Raw genomic sequence first — 16179 nt, 5'->3', positions numbered from 1 at the left:
AGTGGTTAGAGCGTTGGACTAGTAACCGGAAGGCTGCAAGTTCAAATCCCCGAGCTGACAAGGTACAAATCTGTCATTCTGCCCCTGAACAGGCAGTCCTAGGCCAGCATTGAAAATAATAATTTGTTCTAATCTGACTTGCCTAGTTAAATAAAGGTTATAAAAATAAAATCTCAAGAAGTCCCAGGAAAAGCCAGACTACAAGAGCTTGTTGGAAACTTATTTTGACCTCCTAACAGCCTATTGGACGAGAGTTGTGACACTTACTCTTGCTTGCTGAATGTAAAGTAGGCCGCAGCGTTGACGGGAGGGGAGTTGGAGAAGGAGAAGTCTGTATTTTCCTACAGTAGGCCTATCTTAACACGGTAGGCCTATCTTAACACGGTAGGCCTATCTTAACACGGTAGGCCTATCATTAACACGGTAGGCCTATCTTAACACGGTAGGCCTATCTTAACACGGTAGGCCTATCTTAACACGGTAGGCCTATCTTAACACAGTAGGCCTATCTTAACACGGTAGGCCTATCTTAACACGGTAGGCCTATCTTAACACGGTAGGCCTATCTTAACACGGTAGGCCTATCTTAACACGGTAGGCCTATCTTAACACGGTAGGCCTATCTTAACACAGTAGGCCTATCTTAACACGGTAGGCCTATCTTAACACGGTAGGCCTATCTTAACACAGTAGGCCTATCTTAACACGGTAGGCCTATCTTAACACGGTAGGCCTATCTTAACACGGTGGGCCTATCTTAACGCGGTAGGCCTATCTTAACACGGTAGGCCTATCTTAACACGGTAGGCCTATCTTAACACGGTAGGCCTATCTTAACACGGTAGGCCTATCTTAACACGGGTCTACATCCTGACAAAATACAGCACGTGAGTAGTGTACCTTTCTGGACCTTTTAAACTGTTGAGAATAGGACCAAACTGATCCAAATGGTTGCATTGATCAGACCTAGGCAGTTATGTCCACATGAAACAAAAAACAGGATGTTTGAGCGATTATTCAAATTAGCCTACATCACTGCGGTTTACAGCCAACAGACAATAATTGTGTCCTCACTTGATAACGGTAATACATTCCTCAATCCACTGTGTTGTTGTAGCCCAGGTAGAATAAATGTTATTGTCTAAAAAAAAAGTAGCCCTTGGCCTAATCAATAGTAGGTCTAATCAATAGTAGGCCTAATCAATAGTAGGCCTAATCAATAGTAGGCCTAATCAATAGTAGGCCTAATCAATAGTAGGCCTAATCAATAGTGGAGCTTTGAGATCGGCCGTTTCATAATGTGTTCACTTTTTAATTCCTGCACATTCACAGGTAAAAGTTGAGCCGATGTCCCTAATATTTAGCTTTGTACTTCAGCTACACATCACTAGCCATTCTTCTATAGGCCATTCCTCTATAGGCCATTCTTCTATAGGCCATTCCTCTATAGGCCATTCTTCTATAGGCCATTCCTCTATAGGCCATTCCTCTATAGGCCATTCCAATATAGGCCATTCTTCTATAGGCCATTCCTCTATAGGCCATTCATCTACAGGCCATTCATCTACAGGCCATTCATCTATAGGCCATTCATCTATAGGCCATTCCTCTATAGGCCATTCCTCTATAGGCCATTCCTCTATTGGCCATTCCTCTATAGGCCATTCATCTACAGGCCATTCATCTACAGGCCATTCATCTATAGGCCATTCATCTATAGGCCATTCATCTACAGGCCATTCATCTATAGGCCATTCATCTATAGGCCATTCCTCTATAGGCCATTCCTCTATAGGCCATTCATCTACAGGCCATTCATCTACAGGCCATTCATCTATAGGCCATTCATCTATAGGCCATTCCTCTATAGGCCATTCCTATATAGACCTCTCCTCTATAGGCCATTCCTCTATAGGCCATTCCTATATAGACCTCTCCTCTATAGGCCATTCCTCTATAGGCCATTCCTATATAGACCTCTCCTCTATAGGCCATTCCTCTATAGGCCATTCCTATATAGACCTCTCCTCTATAGGCCATTCCTATATAGGCCATTCCTCTATAGGCCATTCCTCTATAGGCAATACCTCCATAGGCCTCTAGGCCTCTTGCTAATAGTTATGCAGGAGAGACAGAGAGATGAGCACATTGGAAAGTAATACCCAGTGGAATTTAAAACCATAAAAAAATGGAAAGCACTTACTTTCAAACTAAAAAACGGTGTTGTTTAATGATTTTATATTATTTATCATTAGGATTATCTGCCGTTGTCGTTATGACAACAAACACACACTGAAAGCACTGAAGGGTCTGAAATAGTATTTGTACACAAACACACACACACACACACACGCACGCACGCATGCACGCACGCACGCACGCACACACACACACACACACACACACACACACACACACACACACACACACACACACACACACACACACACACACACACACACACACACACACACACACACACACACACACACACACAGCAAGGATGGAGTGACAAAGTGCGGTGCTAACTAACCCATTTTCTAACTAGCTAACCAACCAACTAACTAACCCATTTCTATAACTAACTAACTAACTAACTTTCTAACTAACCCTCTCTCCCTCCAACCCCCACATCTCTCTCTCTCTCGCTCTCTCTCTCTCTCTCTCTCTCTCTCTCTCTCTCCCTCCAACCCCCACATCTCTCTCTCTCTCTCCTCTCTCTCTCCCTCCACCCCCACATCTCTCCTCTCTCTCTCTCTCTCTCTCTCTCTCTCTCTCTCTCTCTCTCCCTCCAACCCCCACATCTCTCTCTCTCTCTCCTCTCTCTCTCCCTCCAACCCCCACATCTCTCGCTCTCTCTCCTCTCTCTCTCCCTCCAACCCCCACATCTCTCTCTCTCTCTCTCTCTCTCTCCCTCTCTCTCTCTCTCTCTCTCTCTCTCTCTCTCTCTCTCTCTCTCCCCTCAACCCCCACATCTCTCTCTCTCTCTCTCTCTCCCTCCAACCCCCACATCTCTCTCTCTCTCTCCTCTCTCTCTCCCTCCAACCCCCACATCTCTCGCTCTCTCTCCCTCTCTCTCTCTCTCTCTCTCTCTCTCTCTCTCCCTCCAACCCCCACATCTCTCTCTCTCTCTCCTCTCTCTCTCCCTCCAACCCCCACATCTCTCGCTCTCTCTCTCTCTCTCCGTCCAACCCCCACATCTCTCTCTCTCTCTATCTCGCTCTCTCTCTCTCTCCCTCCAGCCCCCACATCTCCATCTCTCTCTCTCTCTCTCTCTATCTCTCTCTTCTCTCATCTCTCTCTCTCTCTCTCTCTCTTCTCTCATCTCTCTCTATCTCTCTCTTCTCTCATCTCTCTCTATCTCTCTCTTCTCTCGTCTCTCTCTCTCTCTCTCTCTCTCTCTCTCTCTCCGTCCAACCCCCACATCTCTCTCTCTCTCTATCTCTCTCGCTCTCTCTCTCCCTCCAGCCCCCACATCTCCATCTCTCTCTCTCTCTCTCTCTCTCTCTCTCTCTCTCTCTATCTCTCTCTTCTCTCATCTCTCTCTCTCTCTCTCTCTCTCTCTCTCTCTCTCTCTCTCTCTCTCATCTCTCTCTATCTCTCTCTTCTCTCTTCTCTCGTCTCTCGTCTCTCTCTCTCTCTCTCTCTCCCTCCAGCCCCCACATCTCCATCTCTCTCTCTCTCTCTCTCTCTCTCTCTATCTCTCTCTTCTCTCATCTCTCTCTCTCTCTCTCTCTCTCTCTCTCTCTTCTCTCATCTCTCTCTATCTCTCTCTTCTCTCGTCTCTCTCTCTCTCTCTCTCTCTCTCCGTCCAACCCCCACATCTCTCTCTCTCTCTCTCCCTCCATGCCTGCTCTGACTGTGGATGAGGGGAGTAGGGAGTAAGAGTAAGGAAACAGGGAGAGTGGGGGAAGGGTGCCGGTTGGTTTGCACGTTTTGAAGCAGACTGAAATATTAATGTAAGTGTGCCTGTGTCTTCACGTGTAAATCACCGTGGGTGAGTGTGTGTGTATGCGTTCATAGTTCATATGTGTGTGTGTGTGTGTGTGTGTGTATGCGTTCATAGTTCAAATGTGTGTGTGTGTGTGTGTGTGTATGCGTTCATAGTTAAAATGCGTGTGTGTGTGTGAGTGCGTGTGTGTGCTTTCATAGTTCACATGTGTGTGTGTGTGTGTGTGTGTGTGTATGCGTTCATAGTTCATATGTGTGTGTGTGTGTATGCGTTCATAGTTCAAATGCGTGTGTGTGTGTGAGTGCGTGTGTGTGCTTTCATAGTTCACATGTGTGTGTGTGGGTGTGTGTGTGTGTGTGTGTGTGTGTGTTAGTAGAGAATGTTTGCCTGCTGATGCTGAAATCCCTGTCGCTGCGCGTAGTTGCTAAAATAAGACCTTCAGCATCAATAACCCATGCAGTGCTCTGCCTGCTCTCAGCACCACTAGAATGAGCCAAACAGATGCTTGAGCAACGGCCATATTGGATATACCAGTTGGAATATATTACTGATGTGTGTTCATCACATCATCTCAGAGTTCTGCATCTTTCTAAGCTTTGCAGACACGCAAAAAATGTCACACATGAACGCACACACACACACACACACACACACACACACACACACACACACACACACACACACACACACACACACACACACACACACACACACACACTTTCTATTTTGCCCAAAAAGGTCACAGGAGCTTCCTTTACCCAGAGATGAGCTCTGGGGTGTGACAGTCCCTTCCTCTCTCCCTCTGGCCTCTCTTTCTCTAATCAATATTTGCATGACAAGAACACAAGCATTTCACACAGTAATGTGTTCCCTCTCTCCTCTTCTCCCTCTGTCCTCCCCTCCATCGGTCCTCTCCTCCCTCTGTCCTCTCGTTCGCTCCTCCCTTTGTCCTCTCCTTTCATCCCTTAATCTACCGCTCCCCTCTCTCCCACCCCCTCTCTCTCCCACCCCCTCTCTCTCCCACCCTCCTCTCTCTCCCACCCCCCTCTCTCTCCCACCCTCCTCTCTCTCCCACCCCCCTCTCTCTCTCCCACCCTCCCCTCTCCCCCACCCCCCCCTCTCCCACCCCCCTCTCTCTCCCACCCTCCTCTCTCTCCCACCCCCTCTCTCTCACCCCCTCTCTCTCCCCCCCTCCTCTCTCCCACCCTCCCCCTCTCTCTCTCCCCCCCCCTCTCTCCCACACCCATCTCTCTCCCACCCTCCCCTCTCTCCCACCCTCCTCTCTCTCCCACCTCCTCTCTCTCCACCCTCCCCTCTCTCTCCCACCCTCCCTCTCTCCCACCCTCCTCTCCTCCCACCCTCCCTCTCTCTCCCACCCTCCCCTCTCTCCCCCCCTCTCTCTCCCACCCCTCTCTCTCTCCCACCCTCCTCTCTCTCCCACCCCTCTCTCTCCCCTCTCTCTCCCACCCTCCCCTCTCTCCCACACCCTTTCTCTCCCACCCTCTCTCTCCCTCTCTCTCCCACCCTCTCTCTCTCCCACCCTCCTCTCTCTCCCACCCCCTCTCTCACCACCCTCTCTCCCACCCCCTCTCTCTCCCACCCTCCTCTCTCTCCCACCCCCTCTGTCCCAACCCCTCTCTCTCCCACCCTCCCCTCTCTCCCACACCCTCTCTCTCCCACAGCCTCTCTCTCTCCCTCTCTCTCCCACCCTCTTCTCTCTCCCACCCTCCCCTTTCTCCCACCCCCCTCTCTCTCCACCCCCTCTCTCTACCACCTCATCTCTCTCCCACCCCTCCCCTCTCTCCTACACCCTCTCTCTCCTACCCTCCTCTCTCTCCCACCCTCCCCTCTCTCCCACACCCTCTCTCTCCCACACTCCTCTCTCTCCTTCCCTTCTCTCTCTCCCACCCCCTCTCTCTCTCCCAACCTCCCCTCTCTCCCACCCTCCCCTCTCTCTCCCACACCCTCTCTCTCCCACCCTCCCCTCTCTCCCACCCCCCCTCTCCCACACCCTCTCTCTCCTACCCTCCTCTCTCTCCCACCCTCCCCTCTCTCCCACACACCTCTCTCTCCCACACTCCCCTCTCTCTCCCACCCTTCTCTCTCTCCCACCCCCTCTCTCTCCCAACCTCCCTCTCTCCCACCCTCCCCTCTCTCTCCCACCCCCCTCTCTCTCCCACCCTCCTCTCTCTCCCACCCCTTCTCTCTCACCCCCCTCTCTCTCCCACCCTCCTCTCTCTACCACCTCATCTCTCTCCCACCCTCCCCTCTCTCTCCCACCCTTCTCTCTCTCCCACCCCCTCTCTCTCCCAACCCCCTCTATCCCACCCTCCCCTCTCTCTCCCACCCTCCTCTCTCTCCCACCCCCTCTCTCTCCCACCCTCTCCTCTCTCCCACCCCCTCTCTCTCCCACCCTCCTCTCTCTCCCACCCCCTCCTCTCACCCCCCTCTCTCCCACCCCCTCTCTCTCCCACCCCGCTCTCTCTCCCACCCTCCCCTCTCTCCACCCCCTCTCTCTCTCACCACCCCCTCTCTCTCCCACCCCCTCTCTCTCCCACCCTCCTCTCTCTCCCACTTCCTCTCTCTCCCACCTCTCTCCCCCTCTCTCTCCCCCTCCTCTCTCCCACCCCTCTCTCTCCCACCCCTCCTCTCCACCCTCCTCTCTCTCCCACCCCTCTCTCTCCCTCTCTCTCTCCCCTCTCTCCTCTCTCTCTCCCTCTCTCTCTCCCACCCCTCTCTCCTCTCTCTCCACCCTCTCTCTCCCACCTCCTCTCTCTCCTCTCTCTCTCCTCTCTCTCTCTCCCACTTTCCTCTCTCTCCCACCCTCCCCCTCTCTCCCATCCCCCTTTCTCTCCCACCCCCTCTCTCTCCCACCCCTTCTCCCTCCCACCCTCCCCTCTCTCCCAACCCCTCTCTCTCCCACCCTCCTCTCTCTCCCACCCCCTCTCTCTCCCACTCCCCCCCTCCTCTCTCTCCCAACCCCCTCTCCCGCCACTATCCCGGTTGCTATGTGGGTTCCATGACAACCATTGTGGATTTCCTATTGCGCTCACGTATCCAGCGGATGTGTTTGTGTGTACATGTGTGTGTGTGTACGTGTGTGAGTGTGTTTGTGTGTACGTGTGTACGTGTGTGTGTGTGTACGTGTGTGAGTGTGATTCGCCTCAGGTATCAACCAATGAAATAGATTTAACTCCAGTTCTCTTGGGGATAATTTAATTGTTGTAATTTCTGTCATTCTTTCTTTCTTTCTTTTTTATGAGTGTGTTTGTATTTGTGTTTGTGTTTGTGAGAGGATCTGCCGTATCCTGCTCATCAAACACCCCCACTTCTCTCAGCTCATCAAACACCGCGCCTCTCTCAGCCCATCAAACACCCGCGCCTCTCTCAGCCCATCAAACACCCGCGCCTCTCTCAGCTCATCAAACACCCCCACTTCTCTCAGCTCATCAAACACCCGCGCCTCTCTCAGCTCATCAAACACCCCCGCCTCTCTCAGCTCATCAAACACCCGTGCCTCTCTCAGCTCATCAAACACCCGCGCCTCTCTCAGCTCATCAAACACCCACGCCTCTCTCAGCTCATCAAACACCCGCGCCTCTCTCAGCTCATCAGCTCATCAAACACCCGCGCCTCTCTCAGCTCATCAAACACCCCCGCCTCTCTCAGCTCATCAGCCCATCAAACACCCGCGCCTCTCTCAGCTAATCAAACACCCCCACTTCTCTCAGCTCATCAAACACCCGCGCCTCTCTCAGCCCATCAAACACCCCCGCCTCTCTCAGCTCATCAAACACCCGCGCCTCTCTCAGCTCATCAAACACCCACGCCTCTCTCAGCTCATCAAACACCCACGCCTCTCTCAGCTCATCAAACACCCGCACCTCTCTCAGCTCATCAGCTCATCAAACACCCGCGCCTCTCTCAGCTCATCAAACACCCACGCCTCTCTCAGCTCATCAAACACCCCCGCCTCTCTCAGCTCATCAAACACCCGCGCCTCTCTCAGCTCATCAGCTCATCAAACACCCGCGCCTCTCTCAGTTCATCAGCTCATCAGCTCATCAAACACCCACACTTCTCTCAGCTCATCAAACACCCACACTTCTCTCAGCTCATCAAACACCCGCGCCACTTCTCTCAGCTCATCAGCTCATCAAACACCCATGCCTCTCTCAGCTCATCAAACACCCCCACGCCTCTCTCAGCTCATCAAACACCCCCGCCTCTCTCAGCTCATCAAACACCCACGCCTCTCTCAGCTCATCAAACATGTGTGTGTGTGTGTGTGTGTGTGTGTGTGTGTGTGTGTGTGTGTTAAGGCTGTGGCAAATCTGAAAACCATGTCAGCACTCTCCTGTACTTTTACTAATCTGTCACTGGCATGGAAAACAGGACGGCTTTGCAGGCCTCCCAAAGGGCACCCTATTCCCTATATAGTGCACTACTTTAGACCAGAGTCATAGGGCCCCCTACCTTTATATAGTGCACTACTTTAGACCAGAGTCACAGGGCCCCCTACCTTTATATAGTGCACTACTTTAGACCAGAGCCCTACAGCACCATATTCCCTATATAGTGCACTACTTTAGACCAGAGTCATAGGGCCCCCTACCTTTATATAGTGCACTACTTTAGACCAGAGCCCTACAGCACCACATTCCCTATATAGTGCACTACTTTAGACCAGAGTCATAGGGCCCCCTACCTTTATATAGTGTACTACTTTAGACCAGAGCCCTACAGCACCATATTCCCTATATAGGGCACTACTTTAGACCAGAGCCAGAGTGTACTCTATTCCCTATATAGTGCACTACTTTAGACCAGAACCATTGGCTCATAGTGCACTGTAAAGGCTATAGGGTTCAATTTGAGACATAGCCTTTGTGTGCCACTCTGCCCACCTCACCCTCTGCCCAGCAAATCTGTCTTCCCAGGATTACTTCGCAAATTCTAGGGGTGTATTCCAAATCACACACTATTACCTATATAGTGTATTACTTTTGACCATGGCCCATAGGGAATAGGGCCTATTGGAGTCTGGTCAAAAGTAGTGTACTATTTTGGACACAATAGTCTGTTTCATCAGGCTGTGGGGTCGCAGAGGTTTGTGGGATAGTTCAGGGTAGAGATCAAAGGTTAGAGAGACTATATATAGAAATATTCTGTTTGGTAAATGTTATGTAGAAGATGTTCAAAACACACACTCTCGCTCGCTCACACACACACACACACACACACACACACACACACACACACACACACACACACACACACACACACGCGCACGCATGCGCACGCACGCACACGCACACACACAAGGTCGCACGGACGCAAAACACACACTTTGACTACCATAAATTAATACTAATATGAACCAATATGAATTTAGAGTTTAGGGTGTTTTTGTTTTGTGTGTCACAGGAAGACTGAATCTGCCTCATCCTCACCTCTACTTCTTCTTAGGAGAGAAGAGGAGGGAAGAGGAGAGGAGAGGAGAGGAGAGGAGAGAAGAGGAGAGGAGAGGAGAGGAGAGAAGAGGAGGGAAGAGGAGAGGAGAGGAGAGGAGAGGAGAAGAGAGGAGAGAAGAGAAGAGGAGGGGAGAGGAGAGGAGAGGAGAGGAGAGGAGAGGAGAGGAGAGGAGAGGAGAGGAGAGGAGAGAAGAGGAGAGGAGAGGAGAGAAGAGGAGAGGAGAGGAGAGGAGAGAAGAGGAGGGAAGAGGAGAGGAGAGGAGAGGAGAGGAGAGGAGAAGAGAGGAGAGAAGAGAAGAGGAGGGGAGAGGAGAGGAGAGGAGAGGAGAGGAGAGAAGAGGAGGGGAGAGGAGAGGAGAGGAGAGGAGAGGAGAGGAGAGGAGAGGAGAGGAGAGGAGAGAAGAGAAGAGAAGAGGAGAGGAGAGGAGAGGAGAGGAGAGGAGAGGAGAGAAGAGGAAAGAAGAGGAGAGGAGAGGAGAGGCGTGCAGCCAACACAGCACGTGATTGTCACACTTTTCGCTCATGAAGTGTTCATTTACCATGTGTTTACTGTGGCTTCCTGCTCATTGCTTCGACACGACCGTTCAGACGTTTGGCGTCACTTAGAAATGTCCTTGTTTTTGAAAGAAAAGCATTTTAAAAAAAAATGTCCATTAAAATAACATCAAATTGATCATAAATACAGTGTAGACATTGTTAATGTTGTAAATGACTGTTGTGACTGGAAACGGCTGGTTTGTAATGGAATATCTACATAGGTGTACAGAGGACCATTATCAGCAACCATCACCCCTGTGTTCCAATGGCACGTTGTGTTAGCTAATCCAAGATGATCATTTAAAAGGCTAATTGATCATTAGAAAACCCTTTGGCAATTATGTTAGCACAGCTGAAAGCTGTTGTTCTGATTAAAGAAGCAATAAAACTGTCCTTCTTTAGACTAGTTGAGTATCTGGAGCATCAGCAATTGTGGATTTGATTACAGGCTCAAAATGGCCAGAAACAAAGACATTTCTTCTGAAACTCGGTTGCCTATTCTTGTTCAGAGAAATTAAGGCTGTTCCATGCGAGATATTGCCAAGAAACTGATGATCTCGTAAAAAGCTGTGTACTACTTCCTTCACAGAACAGCACAAACTAGCTCTGTCCTGTGTTGTTCTGTGTTGTCCTGTGTTGTCCTGTGTTGTTCTGTGTTGTTCTGTGTTGTCCTGTGTTGTCCTGTGTTGTCCTGTGTTGTTCTGTGTTGTCCTGTGTTGTTCTGTGTCCTGTATTGTTCTGTGTTGTCCTGTGTTGTTCTGTGTCCTGTGTTGTTCTGTGTTGTTCTGTGTTGTCCTGTGTTGTTCTGTGTTGTTCTGTGTTGTCCTGTGTTGTCCTGTGTTGTCCTGTGTTGTTCTGTGTTGTTCTGTGTTGTTCTGTGTTGTTCTGTGTTGTCCTGTGTTGTTCTGTGTTGTTCTGTGTTGTCCTGTGTTGTTCTGTGTTGTCCTGTGTTGTTCTGTGTTGTCCTGTGTTGTTCTGTGTTGTTCTGTGTTGTTCTGTGTTGTCCTGTGTTGTTATGTACTGTCCTCTGTTGTTCTATGCTCTGTCCTGTGTTGTTCTGTGTTGTTCTGTGTTGTCCTGTGTTGTTCTGTGTTGTTCTGTGTTGTCCTGTGTTGTTCTGTGTCCTGTGTTGTTCTGTGTTGTTCTGTGTTGTCCTGTGTCCTGTGTTGTTCTGTGTTGTTCTGTGTTGTTCTGTGTTGTCCTGTGTTGTTCTGTGTCCTGTGTTGTTCTGTGTTGTTCTGTGTTGTTCTGTGTCCTGTGTTGTTCTGTGTCCTGTGTTGTTCTGTGTTGTTCTGTGTTGTCATGTGTTGTTCTGTGTCCTGTGTTGTTCTGTGTTGTCCTATGTCCTGTGTTGTTCTGTGTCCTGTGTTGTTCTGTGTTGTTCTGTGTTGTCCTGTGTCCTGTGTTGTTCTGTGTTGTTCTGTGTCCTGTGTTGTTCTGTGTCCTGTGTTGTTCTGTGTTGTCCTGTGTTGTTCTGTGTTGTTCTGTGTTGTCCTGTGTTGTTCTGTGTCCTGTGTTGTTCTGTGTTGTCCTGTGTTGTTCTGTGTTGTTCTGTGTTGTCCTGTGTTGTTCTGTGTCCTGTGTTGTTCTGTGTTGTCCTGTGTCCTGTGTTGTTCTGTGTCCTGTGTTGTTCTGTGTTGTTCCAGGTATTGTTCTGTGTGTCTGCCAGGCCCAGAGTTCCAGACTAAAACCCTTTATTCCATTCCGAGACACCAGCTGAGGCCTAGGAGCGTCAGAACCATGAGCTGGGATTATAGAACAGTGGGATTGGGTTGGTTAATGACAACTAATCTGGATTGTTAATCTCAATCAATTGATCCATCTATCAGTCTTTTCGTCTTTCAATCCACCACTTTTACTCCTACAGTCTCTCTTTCTATCTAATCGATTATTGTTGTATCCACTCAATCATTCTGCCACTCTACCTCCCTGCATTATTGTCTCCAACAGTGAGTGTTGAAATCTCCTAATCTTTGCTGTTCTCATTAATGCCTTCCTCTATCCCTCCTTCCTTCTAGTCTTATCTCCAGCTTCCACTCTCTCTTATTAATGCCTTCCTCTATCCCTCCTTCCTTCTTGTCTTATCTCCAGCTTCCACTCTCTGTTATTAATGCCTTCCTCTATCCCTCCATCCTTCTCATCTTATCTCCAGCTTCCACTCTCTCTTATTAATGCCTTCCTCTATCCCTCCTTCCTTCTAGTCTTATCTCCAGCTTCCACTCTCTCTTATTAATGCCTTCCTCTATCCCTCCTTCCTTCCTTTTCTCGTCTTATCTCTAGCTTCCACTCCTCCCTTATTAAGACATGAAGGTCAGTCAATCCAGAAAATGTCAAGAACTTTTAAAGTTTATTCAAGTGCAGTCGCAAAAACCATCAAGTGCTATGATGAAACTGGCTCTCATGAGGACCACCACAGGAAAGGAAGACCCAGAGTTACCTCTGCAGCAGAGGATAAGTTCATTAGAGTTACCAGCCTCAGATTGCAGACCAAATAAATGCTTCACAGAGTTCAAGTAACAGACACGTCTCAACATCAACTGTTCAGAGGAGACTGTGTGAATCAGGTCTTCATGGTTGAATTGCTGCAAACAAAACACTTCTAAAGGACACAAATAAGAAGAGACTTGCTTGGGCCAAAGAACACGAGCAATGGACATTACACGGGTGGAAATCTGTCCTTTGGTCTGATGAGTCTCTCTGATGAGTCTCTCTCTGATGAGTCTCTCTCTGATGAGTCTCTCTCTGATGAGTCTCTCTCTGATGAGTCTCTCTCTCTCACTCTCTGATGAGTCTCTCTCTCACTCTCTGATGAGTCTCTCTCTGATGAGTCTCTCTCTGATGAGTCTCTCTCTGACCAGTCTCTCTCTGATGAGTCCAAATTTGAGATTTTTGGTTCTAACCACCGTATCATTGTGAGATGCTGAGTAGGTGAACGGATGATCTCTGCATGTGTGGTTCCCACCGTGAAGCATGGAGGAGGAAGTGTGATGATGTGGAGTTGCATCGCTGGTGACTCTGTCTGTGATTTATTTAGAATTTAAGACACACTTAACCAGCATGACTACCGCAGCGATACGCCATCCCATCTGGTTTGCGCTTAGTGGGACTATCATTTGTTTTTCAACAGGACAATGATCCAACACACCTCCAGGCTGTGGAATAGCTATTTGACCAAGAAGGAGAGTGATGGAGTGCTGCATCAGATGACCTGGCCTCCACAATCACCTGACCTCAACCCAATTGAGATGGTTTGGGATGAATTAGACCAAAGAGTGGGGGAAAAGAAGCCAACAAGCGTTCAGCATATGTGGGAACTCCTTCAAGACTGTTGGAAAAGCATTCCTCATGAAGCTGGTTGAGAGAATGCCAAGAGTGTGCAAAGCTGTCATCAAGACAAAGGATGGTTACTTTGAAGAATCTAAAATCTAAAATATATTTTGATTTGTTTTACACTTTTTTGGTTACTACATGATTCCATTTGTGTTACTACATAGTGTTGATGTCTTCACTATTATTCTACAACGTAGAAAAAAGTAAAAATAAAGAAAAACCCTTGAATGAGTAGGTGTGTCCAAACTTTTGACTGGTAGTGTAGGTGTGGCTTTTATATCACGTGTGTCTGTGAATCAACATGCTTGTTTACAGTATGCATCTCTGTTGTTTGTTTTCTGTTTGAAATAGATGCTCTGACTGTTGTTTTAACCTGAAATAGATGGTCTGACTGTTGTTTTAATCTGAAATAGATGTTGTGACTGTTGTTTTAACCTGAAATAGATGCTCTGACTGTTGTTTTAACCTGAAATAGATGTTGTGACTGTTGTTTTAACCTGAAATAGATGTTGTGACTGTTGTTTTAACCTGAAATAGATGCTGTGACTGTTGTTTTTAACCTGAAATATATGTTTTGATTGTTGTTTTTAACCTGATAATGAGGGTTCTGACTAAATTAACAGAGCAGAGGGAATAGTATCCTCTAATAGGAGAGACGTGGGGAGAGACAAACAGGCAGTGGTATAAAGTACTTAAGTAAAAAATACTTTAAAGTAGTACTTAAGTAGTTTTTTGGGGTATCTGTACTTTACTTTACAATTTATATTTGTGACAACTTTTACTTTTTTACTTCCTCCTGATTCAGTAGCTTGACACTTCCTGCTGATTCAGTAGCTTGACACTTCCTGCTGATTCAGTAGCTTGACACTTCCTGCTGATTCAGTAGCTTGACACTTCCTGCTGATTCATACTGAGACTGACATTTAGGATGACCTCGTAAACAACATCTGTCTGCCCTCCTGAAGCCTTCCAACCCATCATGATATTTTAAAAGGACTTCTTCAATTGCGCAAAGGGCGAGACTTCAGGCTGAGGAGTGAGTTTCAGAGATCTCTACACTTGTGTATGTGTGAGTGAGCGTTACCATGTGTTACTATAACACATTAATGACTCTTCATTCCATCACTCCTACGTCCTTGCTCTTCCCAACTTCTTTCTGGACATGTTGTATCCCAAGCTACAGCCACTCCAGATGCCAACTGTGCAGGGCTGGGGGAAAAAATAACATGATTTTTCCCTAAACCATGGTTAGACTGTTTACGCTTAGAGAGACAGAGAGAGACAGAGACATAGAGGATAGGAGGACAGAATAAAGAAGGGACGGAAGAGTGAAAGGGTGATAAGAGAGGAGGTGTTTTTCTCTCACAATTTGTATTGTCCTTCCTGTTTGGCCCTGTCCGTGGGTATCATCGGATGGGGCCACAGTGTCTCCCGACCCCTCCTGTCTCAGTCTCCAGTATTTATGCTGCAATAGTTTGTGTCGTGGGGCTAGGGTCAGTCTGTTATATCTGGAGTATTTCTCCTGTCTTATCTGGTGTCCTGTGTGAATTTAAGTATGCTCTCTCTAATTCTCTCTCTTTTTCTCTCTTTCTCTCATTTTTTCTTTCTTTCTCTCTCTCGGGGGGACCTGAGCCCTAGGACCATGCCTCTGGTCTACCTGGCCTGATGACTCCTTGCTGTCCCCAGTCTACCTGGTTGTGCTGCTGCTCCAGTTTCAACTGTTCTGCCTGCGACTATGGACCTGTTCACCGGACGTGCTACCTGTCCCAGACCTGCTGTTTTCAACTCTCTAGAGACAGTCCACCTGGCCGTGCTGCTGCTCCAGTTTGAACTGTTCTGCCTGCAGCTATAGAACCCTGACCTGTTCACCGGACGTCCCAGACCTGCTGTTTTCAACTCTCTAGAGACAGGAGGAGCAGTAGAGATACTCTTAATGATCGGCTATGAAAAGCCAACTGACATTTACTCCTGAGGTGCTGACCTGTTGCACCCTCGACAACCACTGTGATTATTATTATTTGACCCTGCAAGTAATCTATGAACATTTGAACATCGTGGCCATGTTCTGTTCTAATCTCCACCCCTGATAGCCTGGTTCCTCTCTAGGTTTCTTCCTAGGTTCCGGCCCTTTCTAGGGAGTTTTTCCTAGCCACTGTGCTTCTACATCTGCATTGCTTGCTGTTTGGGGTTTTGGCCTTGGTTTCTGTACAGCACTTTGTGACATCAGCTGATGTAAATAAATACATTTGATTGATTGATTTGTCCTTTTGAAAATTGGTCAATAACGTTCCAATGTCATGAGAGAAAACAGAACAACAGAGGGTCATGTGATCTGTCATGAAAGCAGAGCATTCAGAGAGAAGCAACTTCTCTACCTGTTACCATATTCAGCCTATAGAGTACATTCCATTCTATACAACCTTTACACTCACAAATATCACTAACAGGAATTAGTTAGAGATGGTGAGGATAGAGATGGTGAGGATAGAGATGTTGAGGTTTAGACGTGAGGTAGAGATGGTGAGGATAGAGATGTTGAGGTAGAGATGGTGAGGTAGAGACGGAGAGGATAGTGATGTTGAGGATAGAGATGGTGAGGTAGAGATGGCGAGGTAGAGAGGGCAAGGTAGAGATGGCGAGAATAGAGACATTGAGGTAGAGAGGGCGAGGTAGAGATGGCGAGAATAGAGACGTTGAGGTAGAGAGGGCAAGGCAGAGAGGGTGAGGTAGAGAGGGTGAGGTAGAGAGGGCGAGGTAGAGTTGGCGAGGTAGAGCTGGCGAGAATAGAGACGTTGAGGTAGAGAGGGCGAGGTAGAGATGGCGAGCTAGAGAGGGCGAGGTAGAGATGGCGAGAATAGAGACGTTGAGGTAGAGAGGGCAAGGTAG

This window comes from Oncorhynchus mykiss, chromosome 18 (genome assembly GCF_057628025.1).
Source record: "Oncorhynchus mykiss isolate SJ-2025 chromosome 18, ASM5762802v1, whole genome shotgun sequence".
Taxonomy (NCBI): Eukaryota; Metazoa; Chordata; class Actinopteri; order Salmoniformes; family Salmonidae; genus Oncorhynchus; species Oncorhynchus mykiss.
The sequence above is the reverse complement of the archived record's forward strand: the minus strand, read 5'-3'. Positions refer to the sequence as shown.